Source organism: Portunus trituberculatus, chromosome 47 (genome assembly GCF_017591435.1).
Source record: "Portunus trituberculatus isolate SZX2019 chromosome 47, ASM1759143v1, whole genome shotgun sequence".
Lineage (NCBI taxonomy): Eukaryota > Metazoa > Arthropoda > Malacostraca > Decapoda > Portunidae > Portunus > Portunus trituberculatus.
The window spans coordinates 15,117,888-15,132,348 of NC_059301.1; positions in this window are offsets into that span (position 1 = coordinate 15,117,888).

Genomic DNA, 14,461 nt, shown 5'->3' on the forward strand with positions numbered 1-14,461 from the left:
GTGTGTGTGTGTGTGTGTGTGTGTGTGTGTGTGTGTGTGTGTGTGTGTGTGTGTGTGTGTGTGTGTGTGTGTGTGTGTGTGTGTGTGTGTGTGTGTGTGTGTGTGTGTGTGTGTGTGTGTGTGTGTGTGTGTGTGTGTGTGTGTGTGTGTGTGTGTGTGTGTGTGTGTGTGTGTGTGTGTGTGTGTGTGTGTGTGTGTGTGTGTGTGTGTGTGTGTGTGTGTGTGTGTGTGTGTGTGTGTGTGTGTGTGTGTGTGTGTGTGTGTGTGTGTGTGTGTGTGTGTGTGTGTGTGTGTGTGTGTGTGTGTGTGTGTGTGTGTGTGTGTGTGTGTGTGTGTGTGTGTGTGTGTGTGTGTGTGTGTGTGTGTGTGGTTGTGTGAGGCTCCGTCCTATCACCAAGAATAAAGTTCTCTCTATAAGACAATGAATGAATCACGCGATGCTCCAGATGATAAATCACTTCACAAACATTATTAGTATATGCGTTACAAACCTCAGGCTTGATCATTAACATTATCGGTCATTGAAAATTTCATGAGGTAAAACGTTTGTTCTTAAGTATTGCCAAGAAGCTTTTCATATAATACTGAGTTCATTAAGTCGCCAACGAGTAGCGCTTCCATTTAATAATTAGTGTCAACTCAAGGGCTAAAAGCTGATAATTTTGGCCGTAGTCTCACGCATTTCGAGTTTTCAAGCTGGTACAGTACATACTTACTTACCTCAGAATGGACGAAGAATGAATATAGACAAATCGAACATCCAATGAAAGCAGGAAGCCAGCAGCGAAGGTACTTCATTAATTAGCATTTCTTTTCTTCTACTTCCGCCCATTCCTTCTCATCCCGGCCCTAATAACTGCGAACTGTCAGATTTTACGGATGTTTCAGTCCATTAATTCTATGCTGCCCGCTGGATGACAACTGCGGAGAGCAAAGACCGGACACTGGAGGGATAAGAGGCGGGGTCCTGTGAGGCCCCAAACTTCATCACTCTCGTGGCCATCAACCGCCATACGTATGTCTGTGTGTCTGGTGCACGATACGGGTCCGTCTATCCGGTTACGGCCAGGCAGTGATCCATCCCCGCCACACATGGCCCATGCTCTCCATTACTCGGCCCAATGTGGCAGCACAACCTGCCAGGGACCCCAAGAGGCTGCCTCCATAACTTGTCCGCAGTCTCCATCTAACAAACTGGGGTAAGAAAAAATGTCGGTATGTTGATTTCAACACTACGCTGACGGAGATGGCGAGGCATAGTGGTGGTGGTGGGGACGATGACAAGTTCCTGTCATTTAGAGAGTGAACTCTGCCGAATAACTTCCTGACCGGCGGCGGTAGCACTGACGCTCCTGTTGGTCGTCAGCCACACCAGTGGAAGCGCTGGCCAGCGAAGTGAGTCCCACATAAGAAACTCAAGGACCGAGAATATTTCCAGTGACGAACGGCCGTGGCTTCTGTCACATAATCAGCACCTTGGTGGTCCCTAGTGTCAAACACTCACAGTGACTCCAATATACAGAGCGTCCCTTTTCTCGGGCATCTCACAACTCCACCCATCACTCCTCCGAACGTCCCCACTGCGGGGGAGGAGGGAGAGGCGGCGAGTATCAGCGTGGAAGGGAGCTGCCGGACACGGTGGACGAGAAGCGAAGGAAAAAACAGTAAAAAATAAAAGGCAACAATAGAAACAAGAACAATAATTGCGAGGCCTTTCTTCCCTCAGCCAGGGTGAGCGAGGGACGGCCCAGGGTCGGGGTGCAGTTTCGCTTGGCTGCCTCTCTCGACCATCTCGTCCCCATCCCTTGTGTCCCTTTAGCCTGTACCTACATGTCGGCCTCGGCTCGCCTCCCTAACCACTCTTACCCGCACAATTACTCTCTTGTTTATTGCCTTCTGAATTGAACTCTCGAGGGACAATTACCGGTGGGCCGCGGCAGCCTGAGGAACACTTTCCCTGGACCGCCCCGCTCCTCCACGGACTGAGTCGGTGCTCCACATGTCAGCAACACCGCCCAGCCTTATCTCAGGAGGTATCAGGCGCGCCTACTGCCACAACTACCCACCTCCACCACCACTTCCTCGCCAGTCGCCTCCTGTAGCACGCTCAACCACAGCCTAGGAATTGTTCTCAGAATTCAGAGCTCACGCTGTACACTCACTACTGTCGATATTCATGATTTCAATAGACAATGAAAACATACCGAGTGTCAAATGAACGTTTGCCGAAATACTTTATGCATTACATATTATTACTCTTCTTCAATACTGTAAATGCATGTGAAGTCAGTAAATCAAAGAAAGTACAAGTAATTTCTGTACATTTACATTTCTGAGTCTACAATAATAAGGCAAAACAGCGACATATCATCTATAGAAAACCGAAATTACATACACAACTCCCACAGCTGCGACTAAATACATGACTTCAGAGTCCTTTGATTCCTCTGTTCTAGGAATGCAGCTCCCCTCGCTCATGACAACTCACTTAACACACATGTAAAACCGATTCCTAGAAGCTGCAGCAACTACTCGGGTGCCTGGATAATTGGCAAGATGATGGCGGGAGACTAGAGTGGCAGAACCGGACACTGGGTACAGGGAGAGTGGTACCGAGAAGGGGCGGGGACACTTTCTAGTTATTGAGAGAGGGAGGCAGGCAAGACGAACAATAGGGGAGGACCACAAGACACTAGTTATTCGAGAGGACCGGACAATACTGAATGTTGAGGGGAGGGACAATACTGGTTTCTCGCGTGAAGGCAACGCTTGTGAGTACTGGGGAAGGGGGATGATACTTGGTACTGGAGAAGGCGAGAATATTGAGAAAAGGATAATACTGGTACTACGGAAGGGGGATGGAGTACTGGAGGGAAGGGAGTTTAAGGGAAATACTGGATACTGGGAAAAATGCGGGAAAGTTGGGGTGAAAAAGATATTACTGGGAAATACTGGGTAATGCGGTGTAGCAGACAAAATAGTAGACACCGGGTGAGCGAGGAGCAAACTGGAATACTGGTTAGTGGTGGGGGGAGGACAATATTGTATACTGTGAAGAGAAAGAGGGAGACAAATGAACGCTAGAGGGGAGGAGGGCAAAGCTGAGTACTACTGGCAGGCGGCGACCAGAACTGCATACACATTGGGGGAGGATGTCATCACGGTACTGCCACGTGTGCCTTTCTGTCAAAGAAGCCAGGATGGGGAGACGAACAATTTTTTTTTTTTTTTTTTTATGCAAGAGGAAAGCTTACCAAGGGCAAAAAAAAAAAAATAAATAAATAAATAAAAAAAAAAAAAAAAAAAAAAGAAGGCTCACTTAAACTACAAGTGCCACTGGATGCTCAAAACATGAAGCGAAATTAAGACTAACATGTATTGGACTTAATGCAGATGATCCTAAAGGGCCAACCTACTATAGAGCAGAGAACAGCTTATGTTATTGTATAGCTGTTGACAACCTGTACTATGCGGTCACCAGGAAGTATTCTCTGCTTATACTTTCACCAGTCATCGTTGCCTGTGTATAAACCGCTGCTTTGACTCGTATCGGAAACAAATCCTTCCAATCTCTCCTTCACCCTCCCGCTCACTCATATGACTGGTTTGTGTCTTGCAGAGTCTAATCAAGGGTGACGATTCACAGTAGGCGACTCGCACATAAGCAACGCTACGAGATGAGCGTGGAAACGACGGGAACTGTTGTGCAATAATACGGTACCCGCTCAGCATCATCTGCCTCCAGCACAACTGAAATACTTTTGTCGAGAAGAGCTATAGCAGGCAGTGATTGGAGTGTGATGGTGATTTATTGAATGCTGCGTCTCGATATCGGGGTCACACGGTGTTGATTACCGAAGGGGGGAATCCTCCACTGTCTTGCTACTTTATGTGGTTGGATAGTCCCGCTATATTTTCATGGGCCAGTGACGTTCTCAGCCGCCCACATCTAACGCGACGCGCACAATCAACCATTATTGCCACGTCTTGGCTGAACATTGAGAAGCTTTGTACGGTGTCAGTAATTGTAAGGCCAAAACACAGGTTCAATTTTAAAAGTTTTATATCATTGTTGCCGACAAGTTAACTCTAAACTAACTTTAAATGAAACCATCCTAATGAGATTCTTTTGTAGTTCATCAAATTTACTCTCAAAGAGAAGAAAATAGATTTGGAAAATTTTAAAGAATTGAGACAAACATTATTTTTTATAAATGTAGATAAAAGGATTATTTCAATATACTGTATCTATTCATAAAACAAGATCGCTACAAACTACTCAGTGAAACCAAGAAGGCTATTAAGCGAGGATGTTCACAGTAGTTATATCCACGCTATAATTATGTTACGTGGTGTTACCGGCAATCTGTGAAGAGTGTGGATTGGACACCCTCAGTATTGGTAAGTGGACTTCTTGTAAAGGTTGATATTTAATTTCAAGCAATATCAGGACACATTAGACACGATCGGGAAGAAATGGAACGACTCTTGTTTCCAGGCCAATGCAGGAACTCGACATACAGGTGTGGCCTGCACACATCGAATCGGATTCTACCAGCGATAAGACTTTTAACGAGTCCCACTCATCTCACTTCCTTCAGTGACTCCCTATAGCAATAACACTTCATAATGGCATCAGTGCAGGCCACGCTGACGGAGCCTCGCCAAGAACAGATAACCACCGGTTAGATGGCTGCATATCGGACAGCCATCGTGCCGCGCTGCCGCCACGTGATAAACAATGGATGTGCTCCCAATCTATCCAATAATACACCTCATATCCTTCCTTCTCCCCAACAAGCCCCAAGGGATTATTAACCAAACCTCACGTAATCCTTCCCAAAGGATTATTACCGGCGTAATAACTTCCTAGGTGGAGGCGGGGCGAGACCCCGACCCCCACGAGGGGCTTATAACCATGGCGTCACCCATCGACTCATGCAGCCATACAAGCCTTCTCTCCCAGACTTACCTACACTTCTGGGAAGCCGACCGACATGCTGCTGCTCATACAAGTTTAGTCAACGTACGGTAAAATCAATCAATCAATCATTCATTCATTCATTCATTCAATCAATAAACAAATACAAATTTCAGGAGCAAACAGTCATCAGCTGACACTCACCTGCGGCACACCTGCTTGCACTTATTCACTTCTCCAGGTAGAGCAGTAAACATTAAAATAAGACTCAATCGCTGTGTTGAACACTTGAAGTGATGAGATCCTGTCTTATTCCAGGAGTTTTGTCACAAAATTCAGAACAGTCCTGCCCTGCGTCACACATACCCGCCGCTGCTGGGAGCCGGTTTCTTCTCACCCTGGCGACGCGAGAGCCCTCTGCAGGCTGATCTCTCTCTCTCAACCCACCTTTTCTATGAACGAGCCAATGTTTGATATAAAAATAAGAAAATAGACTACTATATTTGTTGGTAAATGATAAAAAGAAAAAAAATAATAACAAATAAGTCTCTTCATAGGTAAAATTGTACACATGTGAATTACATGAAGGAAAACGAACTCTTGACGTCATAGTTTCTGAGACAACGAAGCTTCTAACACAGGTCTCGGGTTATCACATTACGGCAAAACTTTGTCTTATGTGTATATTGAGTCTGTTGATAATACCCGTATGTAACTACATGTTGGGATAAAAATCACGCTTGTTCATAACAGCAATCTCAAACAGCAGCAGCAGCAGCAGCAGCAGCAGCAGCAACAACAACAACGAACATCCGGACACTGTAATGGTCAGCGTTAGTCAATATGAACCCTAACAGGAACACGTCAGTCCTATGAACGGATATCGCCTACTAAATCACAATAAAATCCATTACGCACAATGAAGGTTAGGAAGTTACTGCGTGCTGGCATTTTTCAGGTTATTGACACATTTTCTTACGTGGATGGAGCGTCTTAACGTCTTCCCAGTTAGTTATTCACCAAAATGTCTATAACACCCACGCCAAGTGAGAACTCATGCCTATCAAGGGGCTCCCAGGCGGCCTGTAGGGGTTCACACACCTGCCGTCACGCCCTCGCGAGGAAAGGTAAAGGTGCCTCGCGCGCGTCGCCGGAACCAAGGAGGTTGACCGGAACTCATCCCCTCCCCCTTCTCACCTTCCCTTCACTCTCCTCTCCCCTCACCCCTTCCCTCCAGAGAGACGTGCCTCTATGGATAACGTTCCTTTTCTTTTTTTCGCACGTGAATTGTTCTTTTTTTATATACACCTTACTTGTGACATTTTCTGTATTTGGTGCAATTTTGCGTCATTACGTGTGTGTATACAACACTCGTACTTACATAATTTAGGTCTACCGCTCCTCCCTTCCCTACATCCGTGGATACCAGAGGGGAGAAGGACGAGGATGGAAAGTCTACAAATGATACTAAATTTAACAACGGTGTATATACGTGTGAGTGAACGTCACGTGTGGCATTACCGGACAAACAGATTACTTTTGATGAAAATTAATGAGGTTTTGTCCATATTTTTAGCTTACAGTCGTTACTTCAAGGTAGAAAATTATGCTACTCATGAGAAAACACACACACACACACACACACACACACACACACACACACACACACACACACACACACACACACACACACACACACACACACTGAAAAGGTGGAAGGAAAGAAAGAAAGAAAAAAAAAAACAAGGAAAGAATACAATGAAATGAGAAGATAAAAAAAAGAAAGAAAAGGGAAAGTTAACGAAAGATAGACAAAGAAAGAGACCACAGCCATCTCTAAACATTTACCGCCGGCAAACCTACACACGACACACGACATCGTATATAAACAATGACCGGCAGAGAGAGAGAGAGAGAGAGAGAGAGAGAGAGAGAGAGAGAGAGAGAGAGAGAGAGAGAGAGAGAGAGAGAGAGAGAGAGAGAGAGAGAGAGAGAGAGAGAGAGAGAGAGAGAGAGAGAGAGAGAGAGAGAGAATTTAAGTTTTTGATGAATTTTAAGAAATAGTTGGTGTGTTTTAAATTGAGACAACAGAAAAGTAAAATAGAGTCAATTTTTGAGAGAGAGAGAGAGAGAGAGAGAGAGAGATATTCAAGTCCTTCCCTCAATCACTAGACTTACCAACACCACTTCACGCAACACCACAATAACAACAAATCCACCACTACTTGTAATCCTAAGCGGTTCAGGCAGTGTATGTATAACTATCATTGCATCTATCTCTCCCATTTCTCCCTTCATCTCTTATCCCTGTTTAGCATCATTCATTTCCCCCTCTTCACCTCTATTTCCGACTTTTCTCTTATCCCTCTCCTCTTACTCCTCGTCTCCTTTTCACCCTAGCGAGGAGTAGGGAGCGGCAGCAACCCGAGGCCTTTTCCACGTCACCTCGCCCTGTCTCCCCCTTCTCCCCACATCCCCACACAGACCCCGACCCCGATCTCGCAGCTCTCTCTCCGCTTCACGGGTCGTGCCTCAATCGCCCGCCCGTCCGCCCGCCTCCCTTTCACGCTTCAAGGCCACACCAACTCCATCCAGCCTCGGCCCATCCGTGTGTGTGTGTGTGTGTGTGTGTGTGTGTGTGTGTGTGTTATCATTGTCCTAAAGCTTACCATTGTAATATAAAAAAAAAGAATCGTAAAGTATAAGTAGGGGAGTAATGATGATAGTAATAATAATAATAATGGTGGTAATATTCAATGTTCTACGAGACAGTTCTTCACGGGATAGTCTGTTAAATACTGCGGGTCAGAAGTTTTTCACTTAAGATCCAGAAACACACGCCACCACAGCTCTTTGTAATGCCTCGTGCTGCTCCCTTCCTGCTCCTCTGAATGTGACAAGTACAGTAGCCATAATACGTTGAGTCCATAATGAATCACAGCCAGCTCACGCATGGAGGTGTGAACGGCAGTGCGTCATGAGGAGAGCAGCTCGCTAAGATACGAAGAAGGGCAGAACTTATTATTATCTCACTTTTTATCTTATTTATTTTTTCATGAAGGAAGGAAAAACTGGCCATGGGCAACAAAAACGATTAAACAAAAAGACCCTCTAAAATGCCAGCCCCCGAACAGGATCAAGAGAGTTAGCAGTTCAGATCAAAGGTAGGTGGCAAAACAGAAGCGGGCAATCTTTTCCTCTGATCTTCCTTGACTGGACCGCTCTCCTTCTACTCGGCACTCTTGTCTTCGTCTTCACAAAACGGCAGTGAACCAATACCCTCCTCTTTGAACGAATTAGGTGGAGAGGGGAGCAAAAGGTGGTCTCAGAGGATTACAAAAGGTAAGCAGAATAGAGTCTTTTAAACTTCTACCATTTTTTTGTAGAGCTACTCACCGCAGGCCTTTTTTTTTCTCTCCCTCGCTATTTTTTAACCCACGGCCTGCCTCGCCTGCCTCCATTTTCTCCAGCCAGGCGCCGCGTACGCTCCTTTAGGATAATAAGAGTAAGCACGGTTAATGCAGTCAGTCACTCAGTCCCTGGTGGCGCTGACAGATGGTACGTTTATAAAGCCGTCGATCTTTTTACATTTTTCTTTTCTTTTTTATTACTTCTCTCTCTCTCTCTCTCTCTCTCTGAAGCTTTCTATAAGTGGGAAAGGAACACAATGGTGAAACGAAGCAGTTGTTTGAGTACCCAAGACTCACAAACTTGCTAATCGAAATACGACAAAGAAGAAGTAACACGTTTAAACTTTTCCCTATAGTTTTCGATATTCCCTTTGACTATTTTCTTTTCTGGGAATGGCGTCTTAAGTGGGATTTCCTATTTTAATTTTCCTTTTTACTTAAGCAGCTGTTTTTTACGTACCCTTGGCCAGATCCTCTTTTTACATAGATGAATATTGGAGAACCAATTTGTTCTCACGTAGAAAGGTAAATAGAAGGCTTGAATAGACTCAGTTATGTAGCAGTTAGCGCTGAGCCAATAAGGAGCTTTAAAAGATTAGGTATATTCATGGCTAAAGATGACTGGTGGACTTGGTGGATAGACGTAATATACAAATACATTATTTTCATGTTAAGCGGAGACACTGACGTAATGCAGCATAAAGGGGAGAGAGAGAGAGAGAGAGAGAGAGAGAGAGAGAGAGAGAGAGAGAGAGAGAGAGAGAGAGAGAGAGAGAGAGAGAGATACAAGTCGGCAGCGTAAGATGATAAAAGCCCTATCTTTCCCCAACCATGAACTAATTCATTATCTACACACACACACACACACACACACACACAGACAACCCAGACACACACACACACACAGACAACCCAGACACACACACACATACACAAACATACACACACACACACACACACACACACACACACACACACACACACACACACACACACACACACAGACAGACAGACACACACACACACAGACAGACAGACAGACACACACACACACACACACACACACACACACACACACATACACACACTTTCAAGAATTCTACAAATAACAACGAATATCGGAACTAAAAATGAGTTTTGTACGAGGTTTGAGGAGCATCAGGTTGGCGACCCCTGACCTACAAAGCTGCCACGTGTGGGAGCGTCAGGCGCGGCGCTGCAGCTCGGCGTGCCATTAGCGTGAACACACCACTGAATGTTCCCAGGCAGAGGAAAGTACAGACATGAACATTTGCGATGAGCGTCACGATAGTCTGGAGGAAAAATGCCTCAATAACAAAGCACGAGAGTAATGTTTGTCGCAGGGGGAAAAAATATTAACCGAAAAATATAAGAAGTTTTGAGTTATAATAAAAAAGGCGAAAATGTATCAGGATTATATTGATTTGAGAGAGAGAGAGAGAGAGAGAGAGAGAGAGAGAGAGAGAGAGAGAGAGAGAGAGAGAGAGAGAGAGAGACGATTAAATTACGACTAACATATAACTCAATGTATCGTTTACCCCTTCAGTACCAGGACACGTTTCCGTATTCACTCTGCTTACTATGTGGTGATTTTATACCTGTAGCTTCAGAAACTTGTGTGGAGATTAAAATAGTAAGGGCTCTTACCATTAATCTTTTTGACCTTCATAGACCCTTCCTAATGTAAATAAAATCATCTAATCATACACAGACTCATGGTAAAAATGCGTCCCAGTACTGAAGGGATTTATAAGCAAACAACTCTAAATGACAAGTAATCTAATGCAGTCGTGATAAAGAAACAGCCACGACACAGCATTGGAATACCAGATCAAACCCACAAAGTCAGTGAAGCCATCCTGAGCCATCGCTTCACGCCAAACTACTGCAAACAACAATGCACAACATTTACCTGTTCGCTTACCTGCTTGCCGTGGCCTCTCTATTTACCGCTTACCTGCTTGGCGTGGCCTCTCTGTTTACCGTTTACCTGCTTGCCGTGGCCTCTGTTTACCGTTTACCTGCTTGCCATGGCCTCTCTGTTTACCGCTTACCTGCTTGACCTGGTCTCTCTCTGTTTACCGCTTACCTGCTTGCCGTGGCCTCTCTGTTTACCGCTTACCTGCTTGCCGTGGCCTCTCTGTTTACCGCTTACATGCTCGCCTTGACGTGGCCTCTCTGTTTACCGCTTATTTGTTTGACGTGGCCTCTTCGTTTACCGCTCACCTGCTTGTCGTGTTTCTTTAGTTTGCCGAGGAGCGACGCACACCAGAGTAGTTGTTGGAATCACGCATTCTTATTCCATGCAGCACCTTACGGAATCCACCATGAAGCAACACAGCAACACAGTAACCCTCCACAGTACTCCTTGCCCACCCCGCTGCGTCTCCTCACCCCGGCCACTTAGATGCCCTCTGGCGCTGGGCTTCGCAACGCACACACACTGGAATATTAATAGGTCTCAATTAAGAGTGATTGCTAGATGGTCAAACTAGAGGTACTGGTTGTTGTAGTAGTAGTTGTGGTGGTGGTGGTAGTATAAGTATTAGTAATAGTAGTAGTAGTAGCAACAGCAGTAGTATTGAAGTAATGATGGCGGTGGTTGTGGTGGTGGTGGTTAGTACTAACAAGAATAATAGTAATGGCGTCAGTAGTCAGTGAGGACGTATGGTGAAAGTAGGAACCATTGCATGACTATCTTATGAGGAGTAGCAGGTTTGCAGCATGGCGTTCTCTTATTCAGTCTACATTTTGTCACACGGGTAAAAGGAATCTCTGCACCGGTCAGTCAGCCCCGCGTCGCTTTCATTAGTCTGCCTTGAGAGACAAACGTGATACAGCAAACTCATCACGCGCTTAACAAGTAATACTACTAGACGCAGCAGCCTTGGCTTTCCGCCGCTCTCCCCACTCACCGGATACGCTCTCCCGCTCAGGGGTCAGAAAGCTGTGCGGAGCGGGCATATTAAGTCAGGGATGAGGGCTGAGGCGAGGACTGCCATGTCTCTTATCGTTGTGATTATGGCAAACAACACGCAGGTCAGGCAGCAACACTGGACGCCGCTCTTCCTCCCCGTGCTTCTTCCCCTCGCCACTCCAAATCCCACTCATGAGTCACGAGTCCCTCATTGGCGAAGGAAAAATGGCGTCACGTATCAAGCCGCCACTGACACAGGCAGGGAAACGGAGGGATGGAAGAGAATGGGATGGGAGGGGAAAGGAACGGGTGCAGTGGTATCCCGCAACAACAATCAATACTAATCACACAAATCGAACCCGTTGGGTGGTCAGCATACGACAAATGGATTATTCATGAGGAAGTTCCCTCCAGGCTTAGGAATATGGTAGCGCAGAGTTTCGCCCGCTGCCTCTCCTTGTGACACCTTCAGGAAATACATCATCGACAATCACACGGGCAGCCATCGTCTCCCTGGGCGACAGGTGAGCAGCTGCACCGTCCCCAAGGTCTGCAGGTTTCAAGGGACTTTGATGAATGAGGGAGGTAATGGGATATGGGTGAACTGTATCCTGAAGCAGAGAAGCTATCCTCTTCCACGATCTTTCTCTGTAATTACGGTAAAACCTTCCCTTTCCCTACAAATGACCATTTAAAACATATACTTATTTTTGCGGGGAATGTTTCTTGTCTCGTTGCCAAGGAAAATTTGAGATTGCTTTCCAATGTCACTGCTGGTCGCGAGATTCTTCCTGAGTGACCACTATCACAGACGCTGGTCTTCATAGCCCTGTTGATAACCTCAGATTTTACTATACTATTCGCTGCAGCTCCTAAGTACAGTACAATGTAACCAGCCAAATATCCCTCAAATTTTAACATATCTGACTTTCCTGCACATAAAGCATATACGTAAAACTGGCGTGAGATCCCTGCATGCCATGAAGGAGGTCAAGGCGCTGCTCTACTGTATCAGCCCCTTCACCACTCCACGTCACCAAGTAGCGCTCTGGTCCCTAGCTCCTTCACACACACTTTATCACAAGTCTAAGCTCCTCGCAACACACGGCAAGAGGTGTTCTCTAAATCGAAGACAAGGAAGAAGTGTGCAGTCAGAGGTAATACAGATAAGTTTTTGCCACCACTTTCTCGAGGTAAGTATCAGGAAGGCGATACAACTCTGGTACAATCCTGCCAAAGTCTGAACAAAAACCAACCGATTCAACAGGTTCAGTGCGCCTCGCCGCGATGAAGTGCCCAGTCATGCCCAGTATGGAGGAGACGGGGCGCGGAGGTGATGTGAGAGGCGATAATGCTGGAACTGTTGCAAGGGGGATACCAAGAAAGGTGTTGCTGCTGCTGCTGTTGTTATTGTAGCGGTGTGTGTGTGTGTGTGTGTGTGTGTGTGTGTGTGTGTGTGTGTGTGTGTGTGTATGAGAGAGATGCAGTAACGAATAACGAATAACACTCATCTTCTTCCTTGTAATTGCATCCATTGTGGTTAACGCGTGTCTGTCTTTCTTGGCGTGTATGTCCCTGCCCGACCCTGTGTCTGTGTGTGCCCGTGTCTTCTTAAGTCAGTTTCGTTCATCAGTTTCTGTGTTTTAAATACTGGGACGCATTTTCATCCCTTTTGATACTGGGACGCATTTTTAACCCTTTCAATACTGAGACGCATTTTCAAACCTTTCAATACTAGGACGCATTTTTAATCCTTTCAATACTTGGTCGCATTTTCACCCCGTTCAATACTGGGACGCATCTTCAACCCTTTCAATACTAGGACGCATTTTTAACCCTTTCAATACTGGGACGCATTTTTAACCCTTTCAATACTGGGACGCATTTTTAACCCTTTCAATACTGGGACGCATTTTTAACCCTTTCAATACTGGGACGCATTTTTAACCCTTTCAATACTAGACGCATTTGTAACCCTTTCAATACTGGGACGCTTTTTTAACCCTTTCAATACTGGGACGCATTTTCATCCCTTTCAATACGGGGACGCATTTTTAACCCTTTCAATACGGGGACGCATTTTTAACCCTTTCAATACTATGACGCTTTCTTAACCCTTTCAATATGGGGACGCATTTTTAACCCTTTCAATACTGGGACGCATTTTTAACCCTTTCAATACTGGGACGCATTTTAACCCTTTCAATACTGGGACGAAATTTTTTCCCTTTTGATACTGGGACGCATTTTAACCCTTTCAATACTGGGACGCATTTTTAACCCTTTCAATACTGGGACGCATCTTCAACCCTTTCAATACTGGGACGCATTTTTAACCCTTTCAATACTAGGAAACATCTTTAACCCTTTCAATACTGGGACGCATCTTCAACCCTTTCAATACTGGGACGCATTTTTAACCCTTTCAATACTGGGATGCATTTTTAACCCTTTCAATAATGGGACGCATTTTTAACCCTTTCAATACTGGGACGCTCTTTTAACCCTTTCAATACGGGGACGCATTTTTACCCCTTTCAATACTGGGACGCATTTTTAACCCTTTCAATACGGGGACGCATTTTCAACCCTTTCAATACTGGGACGCATTTTAACCCTTTCAATACTGGGACGCATTTTAACCCTTTCAATACTGGGACGCATTTTAACCCTTTCAATACTGGGACGCATTTTAACCCTTTCAATACTGGGACGCATTTTAACCCTTTCAATACTGGGACGCATTTTAACCCTTTCAATACTGGGACGCATTTTAACCCTTTCAATACTGGGACGCATTTTTAACCCTTTCAATACTGGGACGCATTTTTAACCCTTTCAATACTGGGACGCATTTTAACCCTTTCAATACTGGGACGCATTTTAACCCTTTCAATACTGGGACGCATTTTTACCCTTTCAATACTGGGACGCATTTTTAACCCTTTCAATACTGGGACGCATTTTAACCCTTTCAATACTGGGACGCATTTTTAACCCTTTCAATACTGGGACGCATTTTAACCCTTTCAATACTGGGACGCATTTTAACCCTTTCAATACTGGGACGCATTTTAACCCTTTCAATACTGGGACGCATTTTAACCCTTTCAATACTGGGACGCATTTTAACCCTTTCAATACTGGGACGCATTTTAACCCTTTCAATACTGGGACGCATTTTAACCCTTT